The following is a 26937-nucleotide window of genomic DNA, read 5'->3' as shown; positions in this document are numbered from 1 at the left end:
TCTTACAGCACCACTGTTTTTGTTGAACCCGTGACTTGTGTCGTTGTTTTTTGGGGTTTAGGGGGACTGCAATGCCCCCTACTGGTCACATGTGTTATCACCGTTCACCTTGTGCTCCTTTGTTGTTTAAATGTTGCATCACAACTTTCAATCAGCATGCAGTGTATGAGACCATGGTGGCACAGGGATTAGTTCTATGGGTGCAGTTCCCTGCCTGTGATCAATTTGTGTTTGTAGTTTTAATGATCTGTGTATTTTTCTCACTACTCAAAGCGCTCAGCAATTGCAGGTTAAGGGCCTTGCTCAAGGGCTCAACAGAGCAAGGTCTCTTTTTGGCATTTACGGGATTCGAACCGGCAACCTAACGATTGCCAGTGCAGATCTCTATCCTCAGAGCCGCCACTTCGCCTGTAAATACAATCATAATCTGTTTGTTTGTTCGTTTGCCAATCACGTAAAAACAAATAAGGTGATTGTCACAAAATTTTGTAGGTGCGTTGATGCAATATGGCATCTCCTACTTCACGTTTGCTTGATTTATTCTTCTATATTGTACCGGTGAGCTCCACTAGTAAGCCAAGAGGGGTTTCTTTTGTTGGATTTTTTTTTCGTTTATTAAACGGGACGACCCGCTTGGCATCCCAGCTTTATTTTTGCCTGTCATTCCACCCCAATGGATAGATTTTTTTGGCTGGTAGGACGGTGGACAACATTACCATTTCACGGCAGGTGGATTCTGGTTCCATTCCTTCCTTTCTGCCCAAGGTATCCTCACCACACAAACCTTTAGTAGAAAAAGAGCAGACTCAGAATATTGATAAAGATTGTATGTTTTTTACGTCTTTAAATGTACTTTGCATTTTGTATTTCCCGGTAATGCCACCACAGAGTTGTAGAACATGTAAAGGACGTCAGAACCCCCATCCTAAGAAGGAAGAGTCCGCGTTGCCCTTCCTTATGTTAGGAGACCAGTCCGGCCTGTCACTGATGTGGACCCCCAAGTACTTGTAGCAGTGCCCACCTCTAAATTCATTCCGTGAACAGTGACGGCGCTAAGGGGCTCTTTGGTGCGGCGAAAGTCAATAAGCAGCATGTTTAATGTATAATTTAGTATATTCTAGGGGTCACTTCACTCACCAACTCCCGAGGATGGGCACTGGGCGCCCGCTATCTTGCGGCTGAGCTCCTCCGTTAGAGAAAGGCATTGATCCTTAGTTATTAGAGATTAAAAATCAGTTACTTGAGTATTTCACTACAGCTGTCTGTTTTAAATACTAATGAATAATAAAATGTAGTAAAAGGTAAAACGTAATAAAAGTAAATAAAAAATTAAACTACATTAACGCCTCATCAAAAACAATATTATGAATTGCTTTATCCTTTAACTTACATTCTATAAACGTTGCTTTTTTGCATTTCTCAGCACATATTGTTTGAGATATTTTTCTCTTTTTCGTTTTTCGTTTTTATTATATGCAGCTCTTTTTTGTTCATTTTCTTTTTTTTTTTGATATTTTTTATGCCACTCTTTTTCCACCACGATCTAAAATTCAATATTCTTGAATAGAGCATTTGCTTTTCTGCCTTGCCATTATAACTGACTGCGCTGAAGGGCGAGTTAGCAGCACTGAGAGTGTCAGGGGGCGGGGCGGAGTGAGGAGGTGCGCAGCTGGAGTTACGATTGGGCGAAGCTGCGTGGAGGGGCGTGGTCAAGGCTGAATTATGCGAACACGGCGGAAAACTTTTATAACATAATAGAGAGATGTTACCGTCCATGTGTTAAATTAGGCACTGTGTAGAATTCCTGGGAAATCTACAGAATGCCAAAAATGGGACATCAAAATAAGATACGATTAAAATTTCAAACATTTCCTAGACATTCTACACAATGCCAAAAGGCAAACCAGCAAAGAATAAAATACTTCCGCTAGTGACAAATGTTTCCTCTAATTATATTCTTCGGTGCGCTGTATAATTATGTAATTTTGCAAACTATTATTATGACAAAATTAAATACATTCAATATCTGTGTTTTATCAGTAGTTAATAATAGATTAGCAGCTGAGTGTACGGGAAATAAAACACAATGCGCAATTTCATACAAAATAGTGTGTGGCTAGGCACCCACCCATTTAGAGAACTTGCACCATTTGCACGTCAGTCTTTGACAACGTAAGACAGTAAGAAAGTCCAGTACTTTAGTTTGTATTCCTTTTTTTATTTTCATATACGTCTTTCCATGACTCACTTTTCATACCTGGGCGGCATGGTGGCGCAGTGCAGTGGTAGCGCTGCTGCTTCGCAGTAAGGAGACCTGGGTTCGCTTCTCGGGTCCTCCCTGCGTGGAGTTTGCATGTTCTCCCCGTGTCTACGTGGGTTTCCTCCCACAGTCCAAAGACATGCAGGTTAGATGCATTGGCGATCCTAAATTGTCCTTGGTGTGTGTGTGTGTGTGTGTGCCCTGCAGTGGGCTGGCGCCCTGCCCGGGATTTGTTTCTGCCTTGCCTTTCTCTCCACTACTCTTCTGCCTTGCGCCCTGTGTTGGCTGGGATTGGCTCTAGCAGACCCCGTGACCCTGTGTTAGGATACAGCGGGTTGGAAAATGACTGACTGACTGACTGTTCATACTTTGCCTAAATAGTATTTGTCATTCTGCATAATGCTTACATATTCTATACAATACCTAGGGAAAGTATATTGCACATTAAAGTAACACAGACATCTCATGGTTTACCTTAAAACATCATGCATTCTATAGATTTCCTAGGTATTCTGTACAATACCGGCTTTTAACACATTGCCGCTAATGCATATAATGAAATAAAATACAATACAATGTATTTGTGTAGAGCCCAAAATCACACAAGGAGTGCCGCAATGGGCTTTAACAGGCCATGCCCTTTTGACAGCCCCCCAGCATTGACTCTCCTAGACGACAACAAAAAACCCTCGTAAAGAAATAAAATGGAAGAAACCTTAGGAAAAGCAGTTCAAAGAGAGACCCCTTTCCAGGTAGGTTGGGCATGCAGTGGGTGTCAAATAAAAAGGGTCAATACAATACACAGAGGGCGGCACAGTGGCGCAGTGGGTAGCGCTGCTGCCTCGCAGTTGGGAGACCTAGGGACCTTCCTGGGTCCTCCCTGAGTGGAGTTTGCATGTTCTCCCTGTGTCTGCATGGGTTTCCTCCCACAGTTAGGTTAGTTGGATTGGTGATTCTAAATTGGCCCTAGTGTGTGCTTGGTGTGTGGGTGTGTTTGTGTGTGTCCTGCGGTGGGTTGGCACCCTGCCCGGGATTGGTTCCTGCCTTGTGCCCTGTGTTGGCTGGGATTGGCTCCAGCAGACCCCCGTGACCCTGTGTTCGGATTCAGCGGGTTGGATAATGGATGGATGGACAATACACAGAAAAGAACACAAGTAATCCTCAAAACAATATAATAGTGCAATAGAAATATAACAAGTAGAGAGCAGAATTCAACAGTAGATGATATCACATAATACGATTTGGATTTGTTCAGAGTCCTGGAGATCTCAGCCTTCAGACTGCCTCACCCTATTGGCCACTCCACAGCTGAGACAGCCAATCCTATGAAAGGACCCCTCTACCCAATGATTCCTGCGACCCTCCATCAGAGATTACTTTACCTTAGACAGGCAAAACACCTTGGCAGGTGGGCAGTGGCACCAAGTGCCACATCTGAGTACCGAGAAGAGAAACAGAATAGGTGAGGGCTAGTAACAAATTAGAACTATGATGTTTACTTATGTTTTAGTGCTAATGACTAACAACAGAGACTCCGTCTGTACAGTTAATCAGCAGCCTTAATCAGTACTGAGTAAAGTAGTGAGAAGTCAACCAAAATGACACCTTAATTGGCAAACTGAACAGATTACAATATACAGGTTTTCACAGCAGCTCAGGCCCGTCTTTTTCAGGCGGGTTGTAGTATAGAAACTGGAGTTCCTCGTCTTATCTGGACACCAGGGGTCTCATGCATAACGGCGTGCTTAGAATTCGCACTATAACATGACGTAAGCACAAAAGCCGAAATGTGCTTACGCACAGAAAAATCCAGATGCAGGAATCTGTGCGTTCGGCAACTTCCACATTCTTCCGCTACATGAATCCCGCTCAGCGTGGAAATAAACGCACGTGCACACGCCTGCTGCCCCGCCCCAACTCCGCCCAGAATTACGCCTCTTTGAATATGCAAATCAATATAAATAGCCCTTAAGCCCAGCGTTCTGTGAAAAGTCAATGGCAAAAGTACGAGGAAAAATAGAAGAATTTCAGCGAATACCAAATGGAGGCAAAGAAAAACGTACTATTTGTTGGTTTAAACAGTTATATAAGCAACAAAAGGAAGTTGATCGAGTGACACAGTGTGTCAGAGAAACTCGAAAGCTCAATTGCACAGTGCCGAAATAAAAAAGTTGTCACATATCAAAGTCGGCGTGAAAAGGCGAGTCCCAGCCTAACGTCTGAGTGTCATATGAAAGCTTATTAGGGTACAGTGAAAAAAAAGGCACACAGTGTGAAAAAAGCACGAAATGTCAACTTTAATATCGAAATTTCCACTTTAATCACGTAGTTTATTTTGTCATTAAAGTAGAACATCATAAACTTCATCTTAAAATCGTTTAATTTACTAGTTTCTCAAATCCCATCGTAACTAAAGTAGCACGTTAAATGCTTTGATGTGTATTTGATCTTATATGTGCTCTATGTGCCTGAATCACTACGTGCTCTTCCTCCGACAGGACACAGAATCCATTACATTCGTAATATTACAGCTCTCTGAATAATTAAAATACTGAGAAGTAGACGTGATATCATTTTCATGATAATATGAGTTAAAGCATGTTATTAAACATGGGAACACGGTGGCACAGTGATTGTTCATGTCTTACAGCAAGATGCTTGCTGCGCCAATGCGCGACCTTCGATGAAATGCTTTATTACAGAAGTACTGTCTTTTTCAAACATACTAACCCCCAATTCCTGTCCTTACTTTTCTTTCTCCAAATACCCAATCGCCACACAATCAGCTCTGTAATAGACGTTAAGTCATCTGTAAGCTTAGAATGACGATTACTCAAAACTTTTAAGGAACATCGAAATATTTTCGTAATGTTTAATTATTCTATCCATCTATCCTTCCAGTGTCGCGCCAGCCACAGCATGAATACAGCGCGAGGCAGGAATAAACTGTGAACGAAGCTCAAGCTCACTAGCACTGCGGCACCGTGTAGTTAAAGTTAAAGTTTTATCTGTATAATATAATCAACATATTTTGCTGCATTTCATCTTAAAAATGATATCGTCATCACATGTAAATACGCGCTTTATAAAGTGGCTCAGGTTGTGCAATATTATAACTGTATCATAAGTACAATTACCTCACAGTAACTTGCAAGTACAAACAGTTCTACAAGGAGCACTTGAGCCATCGTCGTGGATGTGTATCTAAGAAAGGGTAACCACACAGGAACAGTAGCACTGCTTTGACGCTGGGTGCCGCCAGTCTGCAAAACCTAACGGAGAACTTGCGTACGACAGGGTATGAGGTACCGTGGAAAAGTGCATGGCTTTATGCCAAGTGTAAGTTTTATACATCGTGATTTGAACGTGGAAACGTTCTTACGCAACATTTCTGTGCGTACGCACCGTTTATACATGAGGCAACAGGACACGGGTAGCATTGGAAAACCTTGAAGTCAGCATGCTATAGCATGTCCACGCCTCAGAAAAAGGTGGCTGATTTTTAAATAAATAAATAACTGAATGGCCGGCTTGATCTCCGTGGGTGTATGAGCTTGTGCAGCCACTGGAGGTTGGTGAGGTAACTGAGTTGAGAGGCACTTGCACGTGAGTTGCTTTATCGGCTTTCTATGGTCCCTAACCCTAACCCTCGCGGGCCTACAACTGTGCCGCCTTGCACCCCACACTGCCTGGCTTGTCTTCTCTCTCTCTCTCTCTGTCTGTCTCATGTTTTTTCCTCCTCTTCTGCCCCATGCAGGCTCCTCTTATACTAATGTTCTTCATGGGTCACAGGTGCGAATGCATCATGCCCTCCAAAGAATTAACGAGACATCAGCATTGATGCTCTCACTCGCCTGTATCTTCGCTATCAGGCGGGCATCCCTAGCTGTCGTCTGAGCAACACGCACTTGCCCCCCAATTAGAGCCTGCACTTTTACGGGGCACCATTATTTATTTAAAATCACCACAGCACCAAGGACCACTTATCACAGTGGGGGTATAAACTACTCCTTACTACTCTCTGTGTGCCCGTTTGTCCAATCCATTCATTATAAAGAATTCATCCTCAGTTCCCAGTCAGGATACCCGTCCTTCTTCCATGGCACCTACAGCAGGTAATTCAAAAGAATCAAATCAGTAAAGTGAATGGAACTGCCCGTCACTAATTATACATTAGCTGTTAAACACACCAATTGTGGGTCGCAGCAACAGTGTGTGAAAGGTGGCCAACAACCTTGGACTGGAAGCCATTCTGTCACAGGCCTCACAAAGGCACCGCGTGTGGGGGTATATAAACGTGAAGTACCAGTTCAGAGACGTCAAATTATTTAACACTATTATTACTCTGAGTGGTAAACTGGAGGACCCTTTTATAATCATGGGCAGAAGCTGGGCTAGTGCTAACTTGGCGCAACTAACCCAAAAATAACCTGTAAACAACAATAGAAGAAAATGTGCATGAACTCTCACCTGAAAGACAACACAATGGAGGGGGGCCGTGCACCATAAATGATTAACTATAGAAATAAAGCAAATGAGTAACCGGAATTGGAGTGTCAAGTCAAGTCAAGTCATTGTCATTTCATCCATATACAGTAGTACAGCATACAGTGAAACGAAACAACGTTCCTCCAGGACCATGGTGCTACATAAAACACAGGACAACGAAGAATCCACGACACACAACATAAAGACACATAATATATAACAAGGTGCATGTGAGTCAAATGTGCAAATATGTGCAACCATGTGCAGCACTGCAGAACAAAACACATATATCAGATATTAGTCTGGTCCATGAGTGTTCAGGAGTCTGACTGCTTGGGGGAAGAAACTGTGACACATTCTGGAGGTGAGGGCCCGAATGCTTCGGTACCTTTTTCCCAATGGTAGGAGTGTAAACAGTGAATGTGAAGAGTGTGTTGGATCATTCACAATGCTGGTGGCTTTACGGATGCAGCGTGTGGTGTAAATGTCCATGATGGAGGGAAGAGAGACACCGATGATCTTCTCAGCTGTCTTCACTATCTGTTGTAGGGCTTTGCGATCCCTGACCGTGCAATTTCCAAACCAGACAGTGATGCAGTTGCTCAGGATGCTCTCTATGGTTCCTCTATAGAATGTTGTTAGAGTAGCTAGTGGAAGATGGGCTTTCCTCAGCCTACGAAGGAAGCAGAGCCGCTGCTGGACTTTCTTGGCTAAAGAACTGGTGTTGTGGGACCAGGTGAGGTTCTTTGCCAAGTGGACTCCCAGGAATTTGGTGCTATTGACAACCTCCACAGTTGAGCTGTCGATGTTCAGTGGCAGATGGTCACTCTTAGTCTTCCTAAAGTCAACAATCATCTCCTTTGTTTTGTCTACATTCAGAGACAGGTTATTAGCTTTACACCAGTCCGTTAACCGCTGCACCTCCTCATTGTATGCTGACTCATTGTTGTTGCTGATGAGACCCACCACAGTGATGTGATTAGAGTTGTGCGTTTCTGCACAGTCATGAGTCAGCAGTGTGAACAGTAATGGACTGAGCACACAGTCTTGAGGGGCTCCAGTGCTCAGTGTGGTGGTTCTGGAGATATTGTTTCCAATCCTGACTGACTGAGGTCTCTCAGTCAGGAAGTCCAGAATCCAGTTACACAGGTAGGTGTTCATTCCCAGCAGGCTCAGCTTTTCCGTCAGCTGCTGAGGAATGATCGTTTTGAATGCTGAGCTGAAGTCGATAAACCGCATTTGAATGTATGTGTCCTTATTGTCCAGATGAGCGAGAGCCAGATGGAGAGTGGTGGCTATTGCATCATCTGTTGAATGGTTCCAGCGGTAAGCAAACTGCAGGGGATCCAGTGAGGGGGCAGCAGGGTCTTGATGTGCCTCATGACGAGCTTCTCAAAGCACTTCATAATGATGGATGTGATTTAAAGTTGATTTACCCAAATCCAATCAAAAACATGCTTGCTTCATTTGCTTCATTTTATCCCCGAGAGAACAGAGAAAATGACCAAAGTGAGCAACATGCTTGTCCGCCTCCTTCTTGTGTATGGAGTGTCCATGTTTGATCTTTCCATTCTTGTTATTCCAATTATGGCTACTGGGTGAGACAACTGGGACAATTTAAATGCTTGGACTTTACAGCCTGAAGGCGTCCGCCCATAATGACACCATGAAGTAGATCAGGCTTCTTCTGATAGTAATTTGAAACAGATATTGATGGATTTGTAAACAACATCAACCTTTCCCACGAGAAGTAGCCAAGCTGTTTATGAAGACATCACTAGGTCGTCCAAGGTGCAAACAGGCAAAGTATACTGTAGGTCCTTTTTTCTACCTTCCAACAATTGCTCTTTTCCTTATCAATGAGTCAAATTTTGGACCTGGCCACCACCACTACATCAACAGTGTAACATTCTCAAATCAGGGTTAGAGATCTTCAAACTGAGCTTCTTCGTGGTTTGAGGCCAAGACAGTAGACTTGGTGACGAGGATGGGATTTGCACTGTGGAATGGTGGAGTGCAGTCGTGACACTGTGCAGCAAAATATGGGGCTGACAGACAGAGAGAGCTCAGCTATTACTAGGAAGTGACATGATTGCAGTTTTCAGGGGCCCTCTCTGATTGGTTGACTAATGGAGCTCTCCGATTGGCTCACGCTGAAAGGAAATCACTTCTGAGCCCGATGTTCGCTATGTGACGGCTGACCAAACTGAGACGCTTCGTGATGTGGATCCACAGTAATTCATTTGGCGATGAGGGTGGGATTTGCACTGTGGAATGGTGGAGTGTAGTCCCGACACTGTGCAAAAATGTTTGGGGCTGACAGAAAGAGAGCTGGTCACTGCGCATCTGACTAATGGACCTCTCCTATTAGTGTATGTTGCAAGGAGACTGCTGCTGAGCCAGATGTTATGTATTTGCAACTGACCACTGGCAGTCCATCACAGTGTAAAACTTTGAACTGAGATGCTTCGTGGTGAGATGTTTGCTGACGAGGATGGGATTTTCCACTGCGGACAGGTGGAGTGTCGTGGTGATGCTGCACAGGAAAGGTGGGGACTGACAGAGACGGAGTCTCCAGGTGACATCACCACTCCCCTCACAGTGTTCTAAGATGATCTCCATGTAGGTGACTAACGGAGAACTCCTATTAGTTAGTTAGACTAATTCTGAGGCAGATATTGCAGGGTCATGACTGACCACCGGCAGTTGACCACAGTGTAAATCTTCAAACTGAGATGCTTCATAGTGTGAGTCCCCGGCAATTCATGGGAATATTCCAAAGCCTTTGCCACCAGTCCTGACTGCCTTCCCTTTCGGTGTACCCAACCCAATAAAGAACACGAGAGAAGTAGTCCGCCAAGATTGCCATGTGCCTCACGTTCTTCCTTTGAATGTAATTACAGTGGTGTGAAAAACTATTTGCCCCCTTCCTGATTTCTTATTCTTTTGCATGTTTGTCACACAAAATGTTTCTGATCATCAAACACATTTAACCATTAGTCAAATATAACACAAGTAAACACAAAATGCAGTTTGTAAATGGTATTTTTTATTATTTAGGGAGAAAAAAAAATCCAAACCTACATGGCCCTGTGTGAAAAAGTAATTGCCCCCTGAACCTAATAACTGGTTGGGCCACCCTTAGCAGCAATAACTGCAATCAAGCGTTTGCGATAACTTGCAATGAGTCTTTTACAGCGCTCTGGAGGAATTTTGGCCCACTCATCTTTGCAAAATTGTTGTAATTCAGCTTTATTTGAGGGTTTTCTAGCATGAACCGCCTTTTTAAGGTCATGCCATAGCATCTCAATTGGATTCAGGTCAGGACTTTGACTAGGCCACTCCAAAGTCTTCGTTTTGTTTTTCTTCAGCCATTCAGAGGTGGATTTGCTGGTGTGTTTTGAGTCATTGTCCTGTTGCAGCACCCAAGATCGCTTCAGCTTGAGTTGACGAACAGATGGCCGGACATTCTCCTTCAGGATTTTTTGGTAGACAGTAGAATTCATGGTTCCATCTATCACAGCAAGCCTTCCAGGTCCTGAAGCAGCAAAACAACCCCAGACCATCACACTACCACCACCATATTTTACTGTTGGTATGATGTTCTTTTTCTGAAATGCTGTGTTCCTTTTACGTCAGATGTAACGGGACATTTGCCTTCCAAAAAGTTCAACTTTTGACTCATCAGTCCACAAGGTATTTTCCCAAAAGTCTTGGCAATCATTGAGATGTTTCTTAGCAAAATTGAGACGAGCCCTAATGTTCTTTTTGCTTAACAGTGGTTTGCGTCTTGGAAATCTGCCATGCAGGCCGTTTTTGCCCAGTCTCTTTCTTATGGTGGAGTCGTGAACACTGACCTTAATTGAGGCAAGTGAGGCCTGCAGTTCTTTAGACGTTGTCCTGGGGTCTTTTGTGACCTCTCGGATGAGTCGTCTCTGCGCTCTTGGGGTAATTTTGGTCGGCCGGCCACTCCTGGGAAGGTTCACCACTGTTCCATGTTTTTGCCATTTGTGGATAATGGCTCTCACTGTGGTTCGCTGGAGTCCCAAAGCTTTAGAAATGGCTTTATAACCTTTACCAGACTGATAGATCTCAATTACTTCTGTTCTCATTTGTTCCTGAATTTCTTTGGATCTTGGCATGATGTCTAGCTTTTGAGGTGCTTTTGGTCTACTTCTCTGTGTCAGGCAGCTCCTATTTAAGTGATTTCTTGATTGAAACAGGTGTGGCAGTAATCAGGCCTGGGGGTGGCTACGGAAATTGAACTCAGGTGTGACACACCACAGTTAGGTTATTTTTTAACAAGGGGGCAATTACTTTTTCACACAGGGCCATGTAGGTTTGGATTTTTTTTCTCCCTAAATAATAAACACCATCATTTAAAAACTGCATTTTGTGTTTACTTGTGTTATATTTGACTAATGGTTAAATGTGTTTGATGATCAGAAACATTTTGTGTGACAAACATGCAAAAGAATAAGAAATCAGGAAGGGGGCAAATAGTTTTTCACACCACTGTATATGGAGATTGAGAGCAGCATGATGTTGCCTCACAGCTCTCAGAGACAGCATTCTTTAAAACACAGTCTAGTCGCTGTCTCCTTGCAGTCTGCATGCTTTTCCCATATCACCTGATGGCCCAGTCCTAAAGGTTAGAGGAACAGGAAACTCCAGATTGGCTCAGCAGCAACCCCTGCTGGACTGGCACACTCTACAGAGTTGACTTCTCCTTTGTACCCCACTGTCTGTATACCCTTACATTCTCAAACCTGCTTAATCCAGTTCAGGGGAGCAGGGAACTTCACTGAGGCCGCACTGGGCACTTGGTGGCTGTCAGGCCTGGACATCCACTGGGATAAGTGGGAATCACCAATCCATCAGACACACATGTCTTGAGGTGGGAAGAGAATCCAGTCATGGAGAGCAAATGCAAACAACAACCACGTGCAGGAGGTGAACCCGGGATGACTGAATCTGTGAGGAAGCTCCTCTGACTACTGCGCCACCCTAAAGGGCCTTAGCAGGATACGAGCAGAGAGGAGGCATTGGTACGAGAGAACATGCCATCTGCACACAGTGTAGACAGTGACAGGCGGCAAAGCTGCTGCCTCCTCCACAGTAAGGATAAATTGAAACGTTGTGATTTTTATACCATGATGAGTGCTCTAAACTTTAATTTCAAATGCCCAGACAGTTCCTCTGATTGTCCAAAGTAAGAATGAAGAATGAAAAGAAAGCCCATCTTGTTAGCAGCACAAACTCATGGCTGGCAATGTAGCTTACCAACAGAGATGTGCTAACTGATGCGTGTAATCATAAAGGTATAAAGCGCTGGTTTTATATAATGTGATTAATATTAATGTTCTGTATACACTTAATGAATGAAACCTGAAATTTTAGCTATGAAGGCCTTCACACCACAGGTGAAGTGGGTGCTTCGACTAATTAGATTCTGTAAATGGAGCGCGATATTTTTCCATTTTCTTTGGTGGTGCGATGCAGAAATAATCATATTAAAATTACGTTATGAACTAATATGACAGAGCGCAGGCTCCAAATATCTCAATATGACTTTTTGGAATGTTTAGAGGTATTCATAACCCAAATATAACTGATCATATAATAATAACGATGCAGTATGGACAGACAATTAGAAAAATGTGAAAAGGATCAATCAAAATAAATGGGCTCTGAATTATTTTGAATTATTAGGGCCATAATAAAGTATCATAACTGTTAGTTTAAAATTTTTAAGTACCTATTATATAGCATCTTTCAAATCCATCTATCTAATATTCTAATAAATTGTATTTCATCTATTGTCTAACATATAGCGCCTTTCACATCTACCTACCAGACCACCAGTAGATCCAGAAAGTATTCAGACATTTTCACCGTGTCATAATGCGTTATTGAGTGTAGATTAAAGGGCAAAGATGGCAAATGTATTTGTTTAAAATGAAATCGACAACACAATAAAGTGAAGGGTCTGAGAACGTTCTGAATACACTGTATAAATATATATTATTAAAGTTATAATAACGTATCATAACTGTCAATATACAATTATTATATATCATATAGTGCCTGTCAAATATTTCTATCTATCTATCTATCTATCTATCTATCTATCTATCTATCTATCTATCTATCTATCTATCTATCTATTTAGATTGAGGGGCAAAGATGGCAAATGTATCTGTTTAAAAAGAAATCTGTAACACCATAAAGTGTGCTGAACGAGAAGGGTCTGAGTACATTCAGAAACCACTGTATGAATATATATAATTAAACTTATAATACTGTATCATAACTGTCAATGTACAATTATTATATATCATATAGTCTATTTATTATATAGCACCTTTCACATCTATCTATCTATCTATCTATCTATCTATCTATTTATCTATCTATCTATCTATCTATTATATAGTGCCTTTCACATCTATCTATCTATCTATCTATCTATCTATCTATCTATTATATAGTGCCTTTCACATCTATCTATCTATCTATCTATCTATCTATCTATCTATCTATCTATCTATCTATCTATCTATCTATTATATAGTGCCTTTCACATCTATCTATCTATCTATCTATCTATCTATCTATCTATCTATCTATCTATCTATCTATCTATCTATCTATCTATCATATAGTGCCTTTCACATCTATCTATCTATCATATAGTGCCTTTCACATCTATCTATCTATCTATCTATCTATCTATCTATCTATCTATCTATCTATCTATCTTATAGTGCCTTACATATCTATCTATCTATCTATCTATCTATCTATCTATCTATCTATCTATCTATCTATCTATCTATCTATCTATCTATCTATCTATCCTAATAATTTATAGTAATTTGGATTATTTGTACACTGGACCGTCTTCCAGACCTGATGACACATCCTTGTCCCTGTTTTAGGACTTGCTTTGATGACAACGAGAGGCCAGCATCACAAGGCGCTAAGGAGCTGCATCAGACACGTACTGCGCAGACATTTGCCGTAGATGTTGGTGAGTGTTGTTTTTGCTTTGATTGTCATTTTTGGTCTTTTGAGAAGGTATCATACCAACACTCAGTAGCTGGAAGCTCGGGTGCTCAGGCCAACTTTTTGTTTTCCCAAACTTGTGTCCGAGCTCCAGCTGGTATCCCTCTGTATATTTTGGATTTGCTGTTTTTATTGGCTTGCTCACTTGGGTGTTTTAGGGCTTGTCTGTTCTATTAAATGTCTTGTGATGGAGTGTGCTATTAACAGTATTATATCAAATAAAGACTGATTGTGTTGACCTTTTCAAAATATGAATCCATCTAGTTATATAATATAATTATATCCCTTTTTCCAAGTGATCATGAGCCGAGGGTGAAGTGGTGATTGTTTTGTTTTCTGTCTCTCAGATAAAGTCTCACCCTGGCAGTGTGTGGACATGTCGACTTTCCGTTTGTTATGTACAGTGAGACGGCCCTGAGCTCATCACCAGGGTCTGACTTTAGGTGGGCTGTGATGCAAGTTATATTTAGAAAGCTTCAAAGAGACAACTTATTAATTATCTATATTATAGTCGTTTACAACTTATCTGTTTACAATTGACACTGTCTTTGCTTTGAGACACTCATAGAAAGCATCAAGACAGAAAGGGTTTGCAAGTGGTGTTTATCAGTTTGGAGAAGGCTTATGATGGAGAGCCATGTCAAGAGGTGTAGACATACAAGATAGAGAAAGGAGGACCACAGAAGTGTGTGTGAGTGAAGATTGTCCAGGACTTGGGTTAAAAGAGCTGTGTTGGGGTAACAGAAAAGGTTCCAGTTAGAGGAGGTCTTCTCCAGGGGTCTTCTTGAAGTCCTTGCCTCTTTGATCTGGTTATGGATGTGTTGAGTCATGTGATTAAAGACCACCACCCAGAGGTTTGTGTTATTTGCTGTTGATATTGTGTTATGTAGCACCAGAAAAGAGGAAGTGGAGAGGAAGTTGGGAGAATGGTAGAAGGGCTTTGGAAATTGAAGATAAATAGGAAGAAGATGATCAGAATTCATAAGTTAGTCTGCAGGGAGTTCAATTGAAAAGGGGGGATACACTTAAATACCAGTAAAATCCCATTATAGCAAATACCGAAGTAACAAATGTTCATACAACATTGTGTTAAACAAAGTTCATCTTAACAAAATGTAAATTTCAGTATAGCAAACATTGTTTTGACCAAAAATATCCACTGAAGTTAATAATGCGATGAAAAAACTACGTAATGCTGCACCTATACTTTCCATGTTGAGTCACGGGGAACCTGCAACAGGCTGTCTCGAAAAAACCAGAGAGTCTGTTGTGAAATTTCCAGTCTTGGGCAGTCTCGGCGAGAGTGTCAGCACCACATCTGACTCACAGCCGAATTCTGAGTCAGTGCTCCACCTGTGGCTAGTTGTGTCGTGTGTGGATCCCGTAGTGTTCGAGTTTCAAAGTCTTCTCAAAATTTTCTTTGAGATGAACAAAAAAAAAAAAAAAAACGTGACAAACGGTGTCAGAAAGAAAAATTAGCAATCCTGGAGAAAGTTGGGAAAAATTATGTGGCAGAAGCATTTTGGAATCGCGCCTTCATCTTTATCTAACAACTCATTCTCATTCAGATTTTTGTACCTGTATTTCTATTACAAAAAAAGTTACATCTAACATCTCATTTTCAATGAGAATATTTTTTGCAGTTTAAGAAGAGCTGTTTTTTTATAAAGGTATTGTCAAGCTTGTGTCACAGAATTGTGTGAGAGACAGGTTCCAAGGAAAACAGCAGAACTAATATGTAGAGAAGGCAGGTACAGTCTCAAGACTTCATTCAGAATCTGAGCCGTTAGGAGCCACGACACGGGCGATCATCCTGCTTTAGCTCCCACGTTCAGATTAGAAGAACACCAGTGGTTCGGAATCACCGCTCTGGCAGACACAATCAGGAGAAGGTAGATCAGGAGAGTGTGAAGAAGAGGAGGTCAAAGCCTGGTCGGTGTTAATGTTCTAAACATTGTTAGAAAGACTGCAGTTCATGAAAACATGCAGAAAGTTTGGAATTTTCTTTAAAACTCAAATCAAATTAAACACTGATCGGTTTGCGGGACTATATAACAGCTTTATAGTAGAATGTAGAGCTTGTTATTAACCTGCGGATGATATTCTTCGATTGTGGAAATTCTGTTTGTCATTTTAAACTGTCAAGAACATTATTATGCAGTACAGTTCGCCTGTACTGGGGGTTTGAGGGTAGCACCGCTGCCTTGCAATAACGAGATCATGGGTTTGTGTGCCAGGTCCTCTCTGTGCGAAGTTTGCAAAGCACTTTGAGTGATGAGTAAAGCACTATATACATGTGAAGAATTATTAATGCTATACTTGACGATTTGTCAATTTCTGATTTTAAATTGTGTATTTTTTCACCAATTCAACAAAACATATACTGTAGTTGTCCTGCGGTGGGTTGGCACCCTGCCCAGGATTGGTTCCCTGCCTTGTGCCCTGTGTTGGCTGGGATTGGCTCCAGCAGACCCCCGTGACCCTGTGTTCGGATTCAGCGGGTTGGAAAATGGATGGATGGATGGATATACTGTAGTGCTAGGACTCTCAGGCTCTGTATACCTTCACAGTATGTCGAACTTGATCCAAATGCAACATATGCCTACCGCCACCTTCTCGTTTACAAAAAAGGCTCTGCCAATCACACATGAGGCGATTTAAGCAAACCAAAGTTCCCTCAGTGTGCCATAAGCGTTGTATTCATGTGTGTTAGCTACTGTTATCACTTGTTATGGGTTTGGGCACTCATAGCTTTGATAGCAATGATAGTTCTTTGTACTTTCTTATATACAAAGTATAGGGAAAGTATTGTAATCATCCAAAAATTCGACCTCAAGATTTTGATGAATCTCAACGTTTTAGATCTCCCTTAGATCCAATTTACTTTCTCGTAGGGAAAGTATTATCATCGTCCAAAAATTCGATTTCAAGATTTTGATGAACCTCGACGTTTTAGACCTCCCTGAGTCCGATTTACTTCCTCGTAGGGAAAGTATTGTAATCATCCAAAAATTCAATTTTGAGATTTTGATGAATCTCGACATTTTAGATCTCCCTGAGTCTGATTTACTTTCTCATGGGGAAAGTATTATAATTGTCCAAAAATTCGATTTTGAGATTTTGATGAACCTCGACGTGTTAGACCTCCCTGTGTCCGATTTACTTCCTCGTAGGGAAAGTATTGTAATCGGTCAAAAATTCAATTTCAAGATTTTGATGAATCTCAACGTTTTAGACCTTCCTGAGTCTGATTTACTTCCTTGTAGGGGAAGTATTGTAATCGTCCAAAAATTCAATTTTGAGATTTTGATTTGATGTTTTAGACCTCCCTGAATCTGAAAATACCATTTTTCGAATTTTGTCTGTGTCTGTGTGTAAACACGATAACTTGAGAACGCTTTCATTTAGGTCAATCAAATTTTGCATACAAGTATTAGATTTCTAGAGTAGATTGTTCAATATATTCGATTTCAATGTCTATCAACTTTTGGACTACTTCCGCTAACTGGTAGTGGTACTTTACCTTTTATTCATGCAGCTGTAGAGTCCGATTTACTGTATTCAACTTTACTTTTATAATAATTGTTCAATGTATTATTAATTTGGTTTGATTAGTTGTTGATGGTTCTTTAATGTACATAATTTGAAAATATAATCGTTGTCTTGCAGTTTACTCCTCAAATATCCATCCCCATGTTTTTTCAGAAAGTATCAATTTATTTCATTATTTATTATGAATTTTTATATTTGTACTTTGGCACAATGATTCTGTTGGCAACAAATTTTTTTTTTTGGCATGTCTCTTGTGGTCTCCTTACTTGTCCTAGTCCATCCTTGTTTTTCAAATCTTCAAGATGCCCATCTAGAAGGAGGTGCCAGTGGTCTTGGCTTCAGGTAGCTTTTCCTTAACCGCAGCACAGAGATGATGGCTGCTATCTCTGATCGTTTCCTTTGCCCTGGTCTGACATCACTTGGAAGTTAGAGAGTCTACACCAAAGTGACTGAATTTAGTTGACAGTACCACTCTCTGTAGAGCCTTGTGGTCCAGTGACATGCTGTTTTCAACCAAGTCTTCCTGTTATGATACTTTGATGGATGGGTATGTTGAAGTTCTTTAGTGATTGGGAGAACGGCCTAAAATCCTTGAGGCATCTGAGTTGGTAAAGATGTTATGCCTTCTTCACCAAGATTTGAATGTGCTTGGACCCGGTCAGGTCTTCTGTGATGAGAACATCAAAGTATATGAAACTGTCCACACTCTCCACCTGAGTGTTGTTAATTCTCAGGTGGTGGTGGTGGTGGTACCTCTGCTGTTTTCTCCCAAAGCCTCCTATCAGCACCGTTATCTTGCTGACATTTAGGAGTAGGCTGTTGTCCAGACACCTGTGTGACAGTCTCTCCATTTCATCCAGGTAAGATTGCTCCTTATTGTTAAAGATTAGGCCTGCCACAGCAGTGTCAGCAAACTTGACCACGGTGTTAGAGTTGTGTGCAGCCATGCAGTCATACGTGTAGGGGGGTACAGCAGATCATAGCCCTGAGGAGCCCCTGTGTGGAGAGTAAGGGATGATGACATGTGGCCTACCGCATGAACTGCCTTCCTGTCAAAAACTAATTGCATAGTGAAGTGTTCAGATGCACTGTTGATGATGAGCTTGGAGGGGTTCATTGTGTTAAAATCTATGAATGGCATTCACACATAATTCCTCCTCCTGTTCTCCAAGTGGGGAGAACTGTATGTAGCCTGAAGGTGATGGCATCATCCATGGATCTACTGGAGCGATTATGTAGACTGTAAGGGATCTAGTTTTATGGGCAGAGTGTATGTAATGCTTGTAATTGCAATAGGAGTTAGTGCAATGGGACGGAAGTCATGCAGGAAGATTGGATGTGATTTCTTAGATACAGAGACAATGGTGGATCTTTTAAAGCACGTTATTATGATGGACTGTGTTGTGGAGAGATTAAACATTAACGTGAACACTGGTACAATCTGATCAGCAAAGATCTTAAAAGGGAGTTAACATTCATCATTAAGAGAGTTCAGGCCTATACAGATCTACTCAAACTCACTGACTTCATTGTTTGGGTCATGGGGTGCTAAGCCTATACCCTTAAGCCATGAAATATCAAGTCAGACCAAGCCTAGACGGGACCCCCAGTCCACCATTGAATATTCTCTCTCTCTCACACACACACACTCATTCAGTTTAGAGTCCACAGTCAACATGATCTGCATGCACTTTAGAAGTCGTTGCAGACTCCACAGCCATAGTGACTCTTCTGTTATTTCAGCCCTGTTGTATGCCCACCTTGCCACCCATGAACTCTTACTGTGATTGTATAATAATGAAGATCTGAATGTTTATTTTGTTGGTCTTTGTAGCAGTCATGCATGTAGTTCTCATCTGTTGTCACAAAAGAATCAGTTACTTCGAAGCACTTCGTATAACATGTCAGGTTTTTGTCCTGCTAATTCCATTCCATTGGTATAAAGAAGACATCCTGGGATCCTTTAAGGACGGCTCAGTATTAGACTTGCTTTAAATGCCTCGATTCTAATATTTAAGGCTAAGCGGAGGTGTCCTTAAAGGAGTCTGTCATTTAATGACTAATCAGCATTCACAGGAGAAAGTGACTGACTGGGCAATCACAGCTGGCAGCGCCAACATTTATCTTCACATTACCATAAAAAGGAATTACTGGGAACCTGCATAAAGAGCAGCCCACTGCTGAAAGCTGAACTTCTCTTTCAGGTGGTCTGACAGTACTTGGTGGTGTGGGGGTTAACCGGAAAGTGTCTGCAGTGACCTGAGCTTCAGATCCTGTTAATGTGTAAGCGATTACACTTAATAGTCCCACGCATATGTCCTCCTGAGACTGAAACACATAGGTTCCCACCATAAGCAGATCTCTGTGATACCTCCTGTTTTGTATTAGTGGTGAGGTACATTATGACCCTGCTTTTGTACACTGACCCGGTACATGTGCTCATGTTTACTAAAGCTGTAAGGTTTGCTGAAGCCACGTTACATTTAGAAATCTGTGTGAGTGAGCGCTGTGAGCCCCTCCTCAGTGAGTGCACCATTCACAATGACATAACATTCTCAAAGCCACCTAATCCAATTGTAAGCCCATCGGTGACACAGGGCACAGTAACTGAACATACATGAAGGCAGAGATCAGGAGAGCAACAGACAAGGCCAAGATCAAAGTGAGGAAACTGGCAATGTTTGGATAGCTCTGAGGATGAAGGATGAAGGATCAGTAAAGACAGCAATGCTTCAAAGAGATGGAGGAACGAGGATAAGAGGGAGACAGAAAAGTGGATGGTGGGATGGTGTCTGGGAATGGACTACAATGGATATCCAAAGTGCACGATGCTTGGTTCAAAAAAGGAGAGGACTCTGATCAGAGCAGAATGCTCCCACCTATGGTCCTGACAGTTCATAGGACAATGGGGTGCAAAGGAGAGGAGGAACTGAATATACTGTATCTATATACAGTATATATATATATATATAGGGAGAAAGAGAAAGAAAGAGAGAGACAGAAAGAGACGGAGAAGTGAAGGTCTGTGATACAGATGCATATTTAAGATACATGGCCTTTTTTCTCCCTTTGTGGATTTCTAGCTACAAATATTTCTATATCTTTATATATATCTACATGTATATATTTATCTCTATCTATCTATCTATCTATCTATCTATCTATCTATCTATCTATCTATCTATCTATCTATCTATCTATCTATCTATCTATCTATCTATACATATATATATATATATATATATATATATTGTAAAAGATGCCCGTACACAGACAGAAATGAGACCTGATGTCCACAAACACACACGTTTATTTACAGTTCTTTTCTTAAGCACAGCACACTCAGTACACTAATCACCACAACGATAGCTCAGTCCTTTTTCTTCCTCCTTCTGTTACTCTTCTCTTTCTGCCGCCTTCACTCCTCCAGTCACAAGCTCGGCCCTCTGCCTCCCGACTCTGGCTCGTCCAATGGAGTGAGGCGGCCCCTTTTATAACAACCCGGATGTGCTTCAGGTGCTCCTTGGCGATCTTCCGGGGGCACTTCCTGGTGTGGTGGAAGTGGAGCTTGAGCACCCGGAAGCACTTTGGGTGTGCCTGGAATTTCTTCTGGAAGCACTTCTGGAGTATGGTAGAAGTGCTGCAATCCATGGCTCCACAATCCTTCGGGCGCCCCCTGGCAGTGGCCATGGGCACCAACAGGGTTGAACTTTTAAGCTGTGATCCTGTGGCCCCCATGTAGACCGGGATGGCTGCCATCTCGTGGTTCAGGGGAGGTATTGTCCCTCTCCCAGTCCCATCAGGTGTCCCGGTTGGGCAGGATCTCCAGCCGTCCACCACAATAAATATATATATATATATATATATATATATATATAATATATATATATATATATATACATAAATATATATATATATATATATATATATCTACATAAATATATTTATCTATATCTATACACCTGCGGTGGGTTGGCACCCTGCCCAGGATTGGTTCCTGCCTTGTGCCCTGTGTTGGCTGGGATTGGCTCCAGCAGACCCCCGTGACCCTGTGTTCGGATTCAGCGGGTTGGAAAATGGATGGATGGATATCTATATATTTATAGTGTCTATATATATATACCTATATCTATATATATATATTGTGGCACGCGGCTGTGGGTGGCACCCAGCCGGGACACCCAGGAAGACAGGAGGAGGGCTCACGCCTCCTCCAGACCACGAGGGGGACCACGGGTACAGAGCTGTAGGGGCCTATGGTCACCACCAGGGGGCGCCCCCATGCCTGGAGAACCCTGGACCCCAGCACTTCCGCCACACCAGGAAGTGCTGGGGGGAAGACGAGTGGGGACACTCGGAGTGCTTCCGGGTACGCAGCCGGCACTTCCGCCACACTGGGGAGTGCCGGCGGGAGATTGCCGAGACACACCTGGTACACATACGGGTGCTCATTAAAGGGGCCGCCTCCCTCCGCAAGATGGCTGGAATCGGTTGGAAGTTGGATGAGGTCTTGGAGGAGAGACAGAAGGCGTCCTGAAGATGAGAGGCATTGTGTGGTTTGGCCTGTGAATTTGGGGGAGTTTTGGGGTTGTGTGGCATTTAATATTGTATATATTAGTGTAAATAAATGTGTGTTGGGTACAAAATGATGTCTACCTGTCTGTGTCTGGGCTGTTCCCCACAATATATAATAAAAGAAGACACAACAATGTGACAGAATTGAGAACCATCCTGGTGACCCCGTATAATTAGAAGCCAAAATAAATAAGGAAAACATGCAATAGGTTGTGGAAAGATCTTTTCAGACTGCACTTTAGAACTGAACTAACTCCAAGATGGTCAAACTGCTGGTCAGATGGCTTCCAGGCAGGAAGGGGCAGGTCCAGGAGGGCAGACGACGAACGTGACATCAGAGGTAGAATGGCTGTCAGTCTTATGTTCTGCAGATGAAGGAAGAGGAACAAATTTTGCAGCAGGACAAAGCAGAAAAGAAAAGACACTCTTCGATGTTTATCCCAAATGCGGGAATTCAGTTTGATAAAGCGCTGGAAGCTTGTAGTCGCCTCTAGCGGATCTCCGTATGTCACTTTGCTTGAACCAGTAATGACTTCTTCTTTCGTGATGCCAGGGGTTTTATAGTGACTGGACCAGAGGGTGCAGGGTCAAATGCTTCTCTGCACTGTGGAAAAAGAAGGAGCTGACAACGTTAGCGCCAGTGAGGAAGTCCTCCAATACACATGCATGACTATATATATATATATATATATATATATATATATATATATATATATATATATATATATATATATATATATATCTGTCATTCCAACAGATGGCACATTACAAACACTTTTAGTAATAAAATGCAATGCATTTGTGATTCCAACAGATGGTACATAACAAACATTAACACTGTCTATTAAGGTGCTATGATTAATAAAAGGGACAATACTTGAACCTGTTGGGTGTGATTGTGTCTGGAGTTTGGTTGCACCTTATATTGGTTACAACATACGCAAACATACATACAGTACATGTATGTTTATAAGTATATACACATAAAATATTTATACAGTATATATAAAACATTCTATACCAGACCTTCTAGTACAGTCAGCCAACCCGTTTACTGGTCACTACTGCTCTACCTTGCCCAGCTCTGTGCCAAGCCTTCCTCCATGCCCAGCCTCGGCAGCTCAGCATTCCCAATCTGTGGCATTCTGATAAATTTGTGATTGAAGTAAATAACAGAAAGCAATCAGCCTGCACACTTTCATGACTGCCCTTTGGGTTTTGCCGCCTCTCATAAAAGAACTTTGAAATCTTTTCAAACATACGTGTAGAATTTTGATTACTATTGCTAATTGCTTCTGTGATCTGTCTGTGTTATTTACCACCAATTGAGTGAGAATCTTGCTGAAAATAGCCCTGTCTTTAGGTTGTTATTGTGATTAATTGTCCAAACCTTTAAAAGTTAACAACATACATTTATTCATAATTAAACAGTGGGATCTTCTGAAGGAGAATAAAAAAAGAATGAACTGTGTGACTAGAATTGATCCTAGAAAGGCGTTTACACTCCCTCATTGACTGTACTGCACAAAGGACATCGAGCACAGAAACCCCTGACGCTGACAACAAAGGGTGCTTTATCTGAGCTTTTAAATACCCGTCACTGTCAAGTTGTAAGTGTCCTCCATGATATCTGTGTGTACATTAAATTCAACATGAAGGAAGACGTGTCAGACAAGCACCCACTGTGTGCCATGAAAATTAAAAGTGAACGGGGGGTTATAAAGGCGGCATATGATGAGGGTTAAAGAATCCATTTTGAAGCCTGAAGGTCACTACGTTCTAATCTGATGCATGCCGGAGTGACCTGCAACAAGCCACTTGACCTTGCCCTATTCTGTCCAACCATTGTCAGCTCAGATTTTTTCTCAAGACTGTATTTTTTAATAACTGGACAGTTTGTTCCAAAGAATGTCTGTCATAGTATTGACAAGTTTCATTTTATAAAGCAGGGTGGCATGGTGGCTCACAGTGTAGCTCCGATTACTAGATAGATAGATAGATAGATATGAAAGGCACTATATAATAGATAGATAGATAGATAGATAGATAGATAGATAGAAACAGGCACTATATGATATATAATAATTGTACATTGACAGTTATGATACAATATTATAAGTTTAATTATATATAATCATACAGTGGATTCTGAATGTACTCAGACCCTTCTCATTCAGCATACTTTATTGTATTACAAATTTTGTTTTAAACAGATACATTTGCCATCTTTGCCCCTCTATCTAGATAGATAGATAGATAGATAGATAGATAGATAGATAGATAGATAGATAGATAGATAGATAGATAGATAGATAGATAGATAGATAACACATTCTGTGTTTCAGTAAGTTAATTTACTTTTCTATAGAAGCTTAAGAAAATATTCAGAAATGTTGTAACAAAAACAACACCCCATCTCAAATCCATCCATCCATCCATTTTCCAACCCGCTGAATCCAAACACAGGGTCACGGGGGTCTGCTGGAGCCAATCCCAGCCAACACAGGGCACAAGGCAGGAACCAATCCCAGGAAGGGTGCCAACCCACCGCAGGACACACACAAACACACACCAAGCACACACTAGGGCCAATTTAGAATCGCCAATCCACCTAACCAGCATGTCTTTGGACTGTGGGAGGAAACCGGAGCGCCCGGAGGAAACCCACGCAGACACGGGGAGAACTCCACGCAGGGAGGACCCAGGAAGCGAACCCAGGTCCCCAGATCTCCCAACTGCGAGGCAGCAGCGCTACCCACTGCGCCACCGTGCCGCCCCCATCTCAAATGCACACAGAAATTACAAGAAAAGAAGAAAGCTTGTGACTTGGTTAAAGAGAGGAGAGCAGTCCCTGTGAGGAACCATTAAAGCACATTGCTGTTGGTATAAAGTCCCCATCTCTTTTCTTGACACACTTTTGCTGGATTATTTGTTGGCTAGAAGTCCTCAGTGATGGTGTCAGAGAGAGGATGTGCAATGTTTCCATCCCACTGGCCATCACAGAACTGTAGAAGATGTGAAGGATGTCACTACCCTCATTACAGGAGCTCAGTCTCCTAAGGATAAAAAGCCCGCTCTGCACCTTCTTCTATAGTTCCTCTGTGTTATGAGACCAGTCCAACCTGTCATTGATGTGGACCCTCAAGTATTTGTAGGAGTGGACCACCTCTGTGTCCACTCCTTGATTAGTGACAGCACACAGTGGCTCTTTGGTGTGATGAAAGTCAATAAGCAGTTCCTTAGGTTTGCTGATGTTAAGTTGCTGACAATTCTCTTTGCACCAAGAAACAAACTTCTCCCCCTGACTCCTCTCCTCTGTCTCATCCCCCCTTATCAATACACCCCATAAGTGCAGTATCATCTGAGAGTTTCTGCCAGTGACTTGACCTGCTGTTATATTTGTATTCTGAGGTTTAGAGAGTGAAGAGTAACACAGACAGGCCTGTTCCTTGTGCTGCTCCAGTGTTGCTCTCATCATATCAGAGACACAGTCCTTGAGGTTTCCCTGACAGATAGTCAGTCCATTATCAGGACACCATTAAATCATCCCCTACATATCTCTGAGTGTACCCCTTAACAGGAATGGCTGGATGGTCACTGCAGAAATCCATAAAGAACATCCTAACAATGCAGCCAGCTTTGTCCAGATGTGAGAAAGCCTTGTAGAGCTGCTAGCTGATTGCATCTTCCACTCCAGTTTTTATCGGATAGGCAAGCTGCAGTGGGTCCAGGTGGTCTTTCACAAGAGGACTCATATAGTCCAGGACCAGGCTGTCGAAGATCTGGTGTGTAGACCTTAGGTGAAGCATAGTTGGCAGGATTAGATAGATAGCATAGTTGGCAGGATTAGATAGATAGATAGATAGCGTAGTTGGCAGGATTAGATAGATAGATAGATAGATAGATAGATAGATAGATAGATAGATAGATAGATAGATAGATAGATAGATAGATAGATAGATAGATAGATAGATAGATAGATAGATAGATAGATAGATAGCGTAGTTGGCAGGATTAGATAGATAGATAGATAGATAGATAGATAGATAGATAGATAGATAGATAGATAGATAGATAGATAGATAGATAGATAGATAGATAGATAGATAGATAGATAGATAGATAGATAGATAGATAGATAGATAGATAGATAGAATTAATGTAGCCATTAATTCATTTCTTAATACAGGGCTACAGGGGCTGGGGTCTCTACAAGTTGCACTGCCATCACAAGGGCACAGTCAGTCACTCTGTGCCAGTTTAGTGTCACCAGTCAAACGAATGCACGTCCTTTTGAGATACAAGAGAAAAGCCCAAAGCGCCACACAGACTCATTAGGGTTTGAACCCAAGACACTGCAGTTGTAAGGCATCAGCACTAAGCCCACCACCACCATCACCAGGCCACCGTGAATAACCTGTCCCACCAAGTAAACGCCAGTGTCCTCATCATGATCCGACTCCCTGTCTGACATTTTGTCTTGTTAAATCCTCCCGGCCTTCATCTTAAATGCTAGATGTGTCACCCTGGCGCTGGCGCATTTTCTTCCAATTACTTGAAAACGTCGCTTTTTTTTTTCTCCCTTCACTCATTAAAGTATAATTTTTATAGAACTTTGAAGTTTTCTTTTTTTTTGCTCCCCCTATTAATTTGTCTTATCGACCCCTGGTGTGAACTCATTCTGCATGTCTGATCGTGAGGGGAGATTTATCAATCCGTGCCCAAGGCACCAAACAAATTGTCCTGTTTATCAGAAAAAAAGAGTTCCAAAAGCACAATTCCCTTCGCTCGGTGCTACAACTGTATCAGCATTTTAAAGATGTTTGAGCCTCCCTCATATTCATGCAGAACGTGTAGGCGGTGTTCATTTTCAAATTCTAGCCCTCGCATTAAAATGAGATTTATCAAAGAATGAAAAACGCCGCTCAAGCATCAAATAGGCGCTCAAATTAATGTCGATTTCCAGTCTGCGTTAAAGAGCTCGAATTGAAAAG

General features: G+C 41.9%; 1 protein-coding gene across 3 annotated transcripts in view; it reads left to right on the top strand.

Moving 5' to 3' along the window:
- The window catches only part of LOC114664049 (CMP-N-acetylneuraminate-beta-galactosamide-alpha-2,3-sialyltransferase 1-like), a 400960-nt gene that overhangs the window by 169074 nt on the left and 204949 nt on the right, over positions 1-26937 (top strand). For all 3 annotated transcript variants that reach the window (XM_028818032.2, XM_051936015.1, XM_028818033.2), the window contains exon 3: positions 13690-13781. The gene's annotated coding sequence lies outside the window, so the exon portion shown is untranslated. The remainder of the gene's footprint in view (positions 1-13689; positions 13782-26937) is intronic.

This window comes from Erpetoichthys calabaricus, chromosome 13 (assembly GCF_900747795.2).
Source record: "Erpetoichthys calabaricus chromosome 13, fErpCal1.3, whole genome shotgun sequence".
NCBI lineage: Eukaryota > Metazoa > Chordata > Cladistia > Polypteriformes > Polypteridae > Erpetoichthys > Erpetoichthys calabaricus.
The sequence above is the reverse complement of the archived record's forward strand: the minus strand, read 5'-3'. Positions and strand labels throughout refer to the sequence as shown.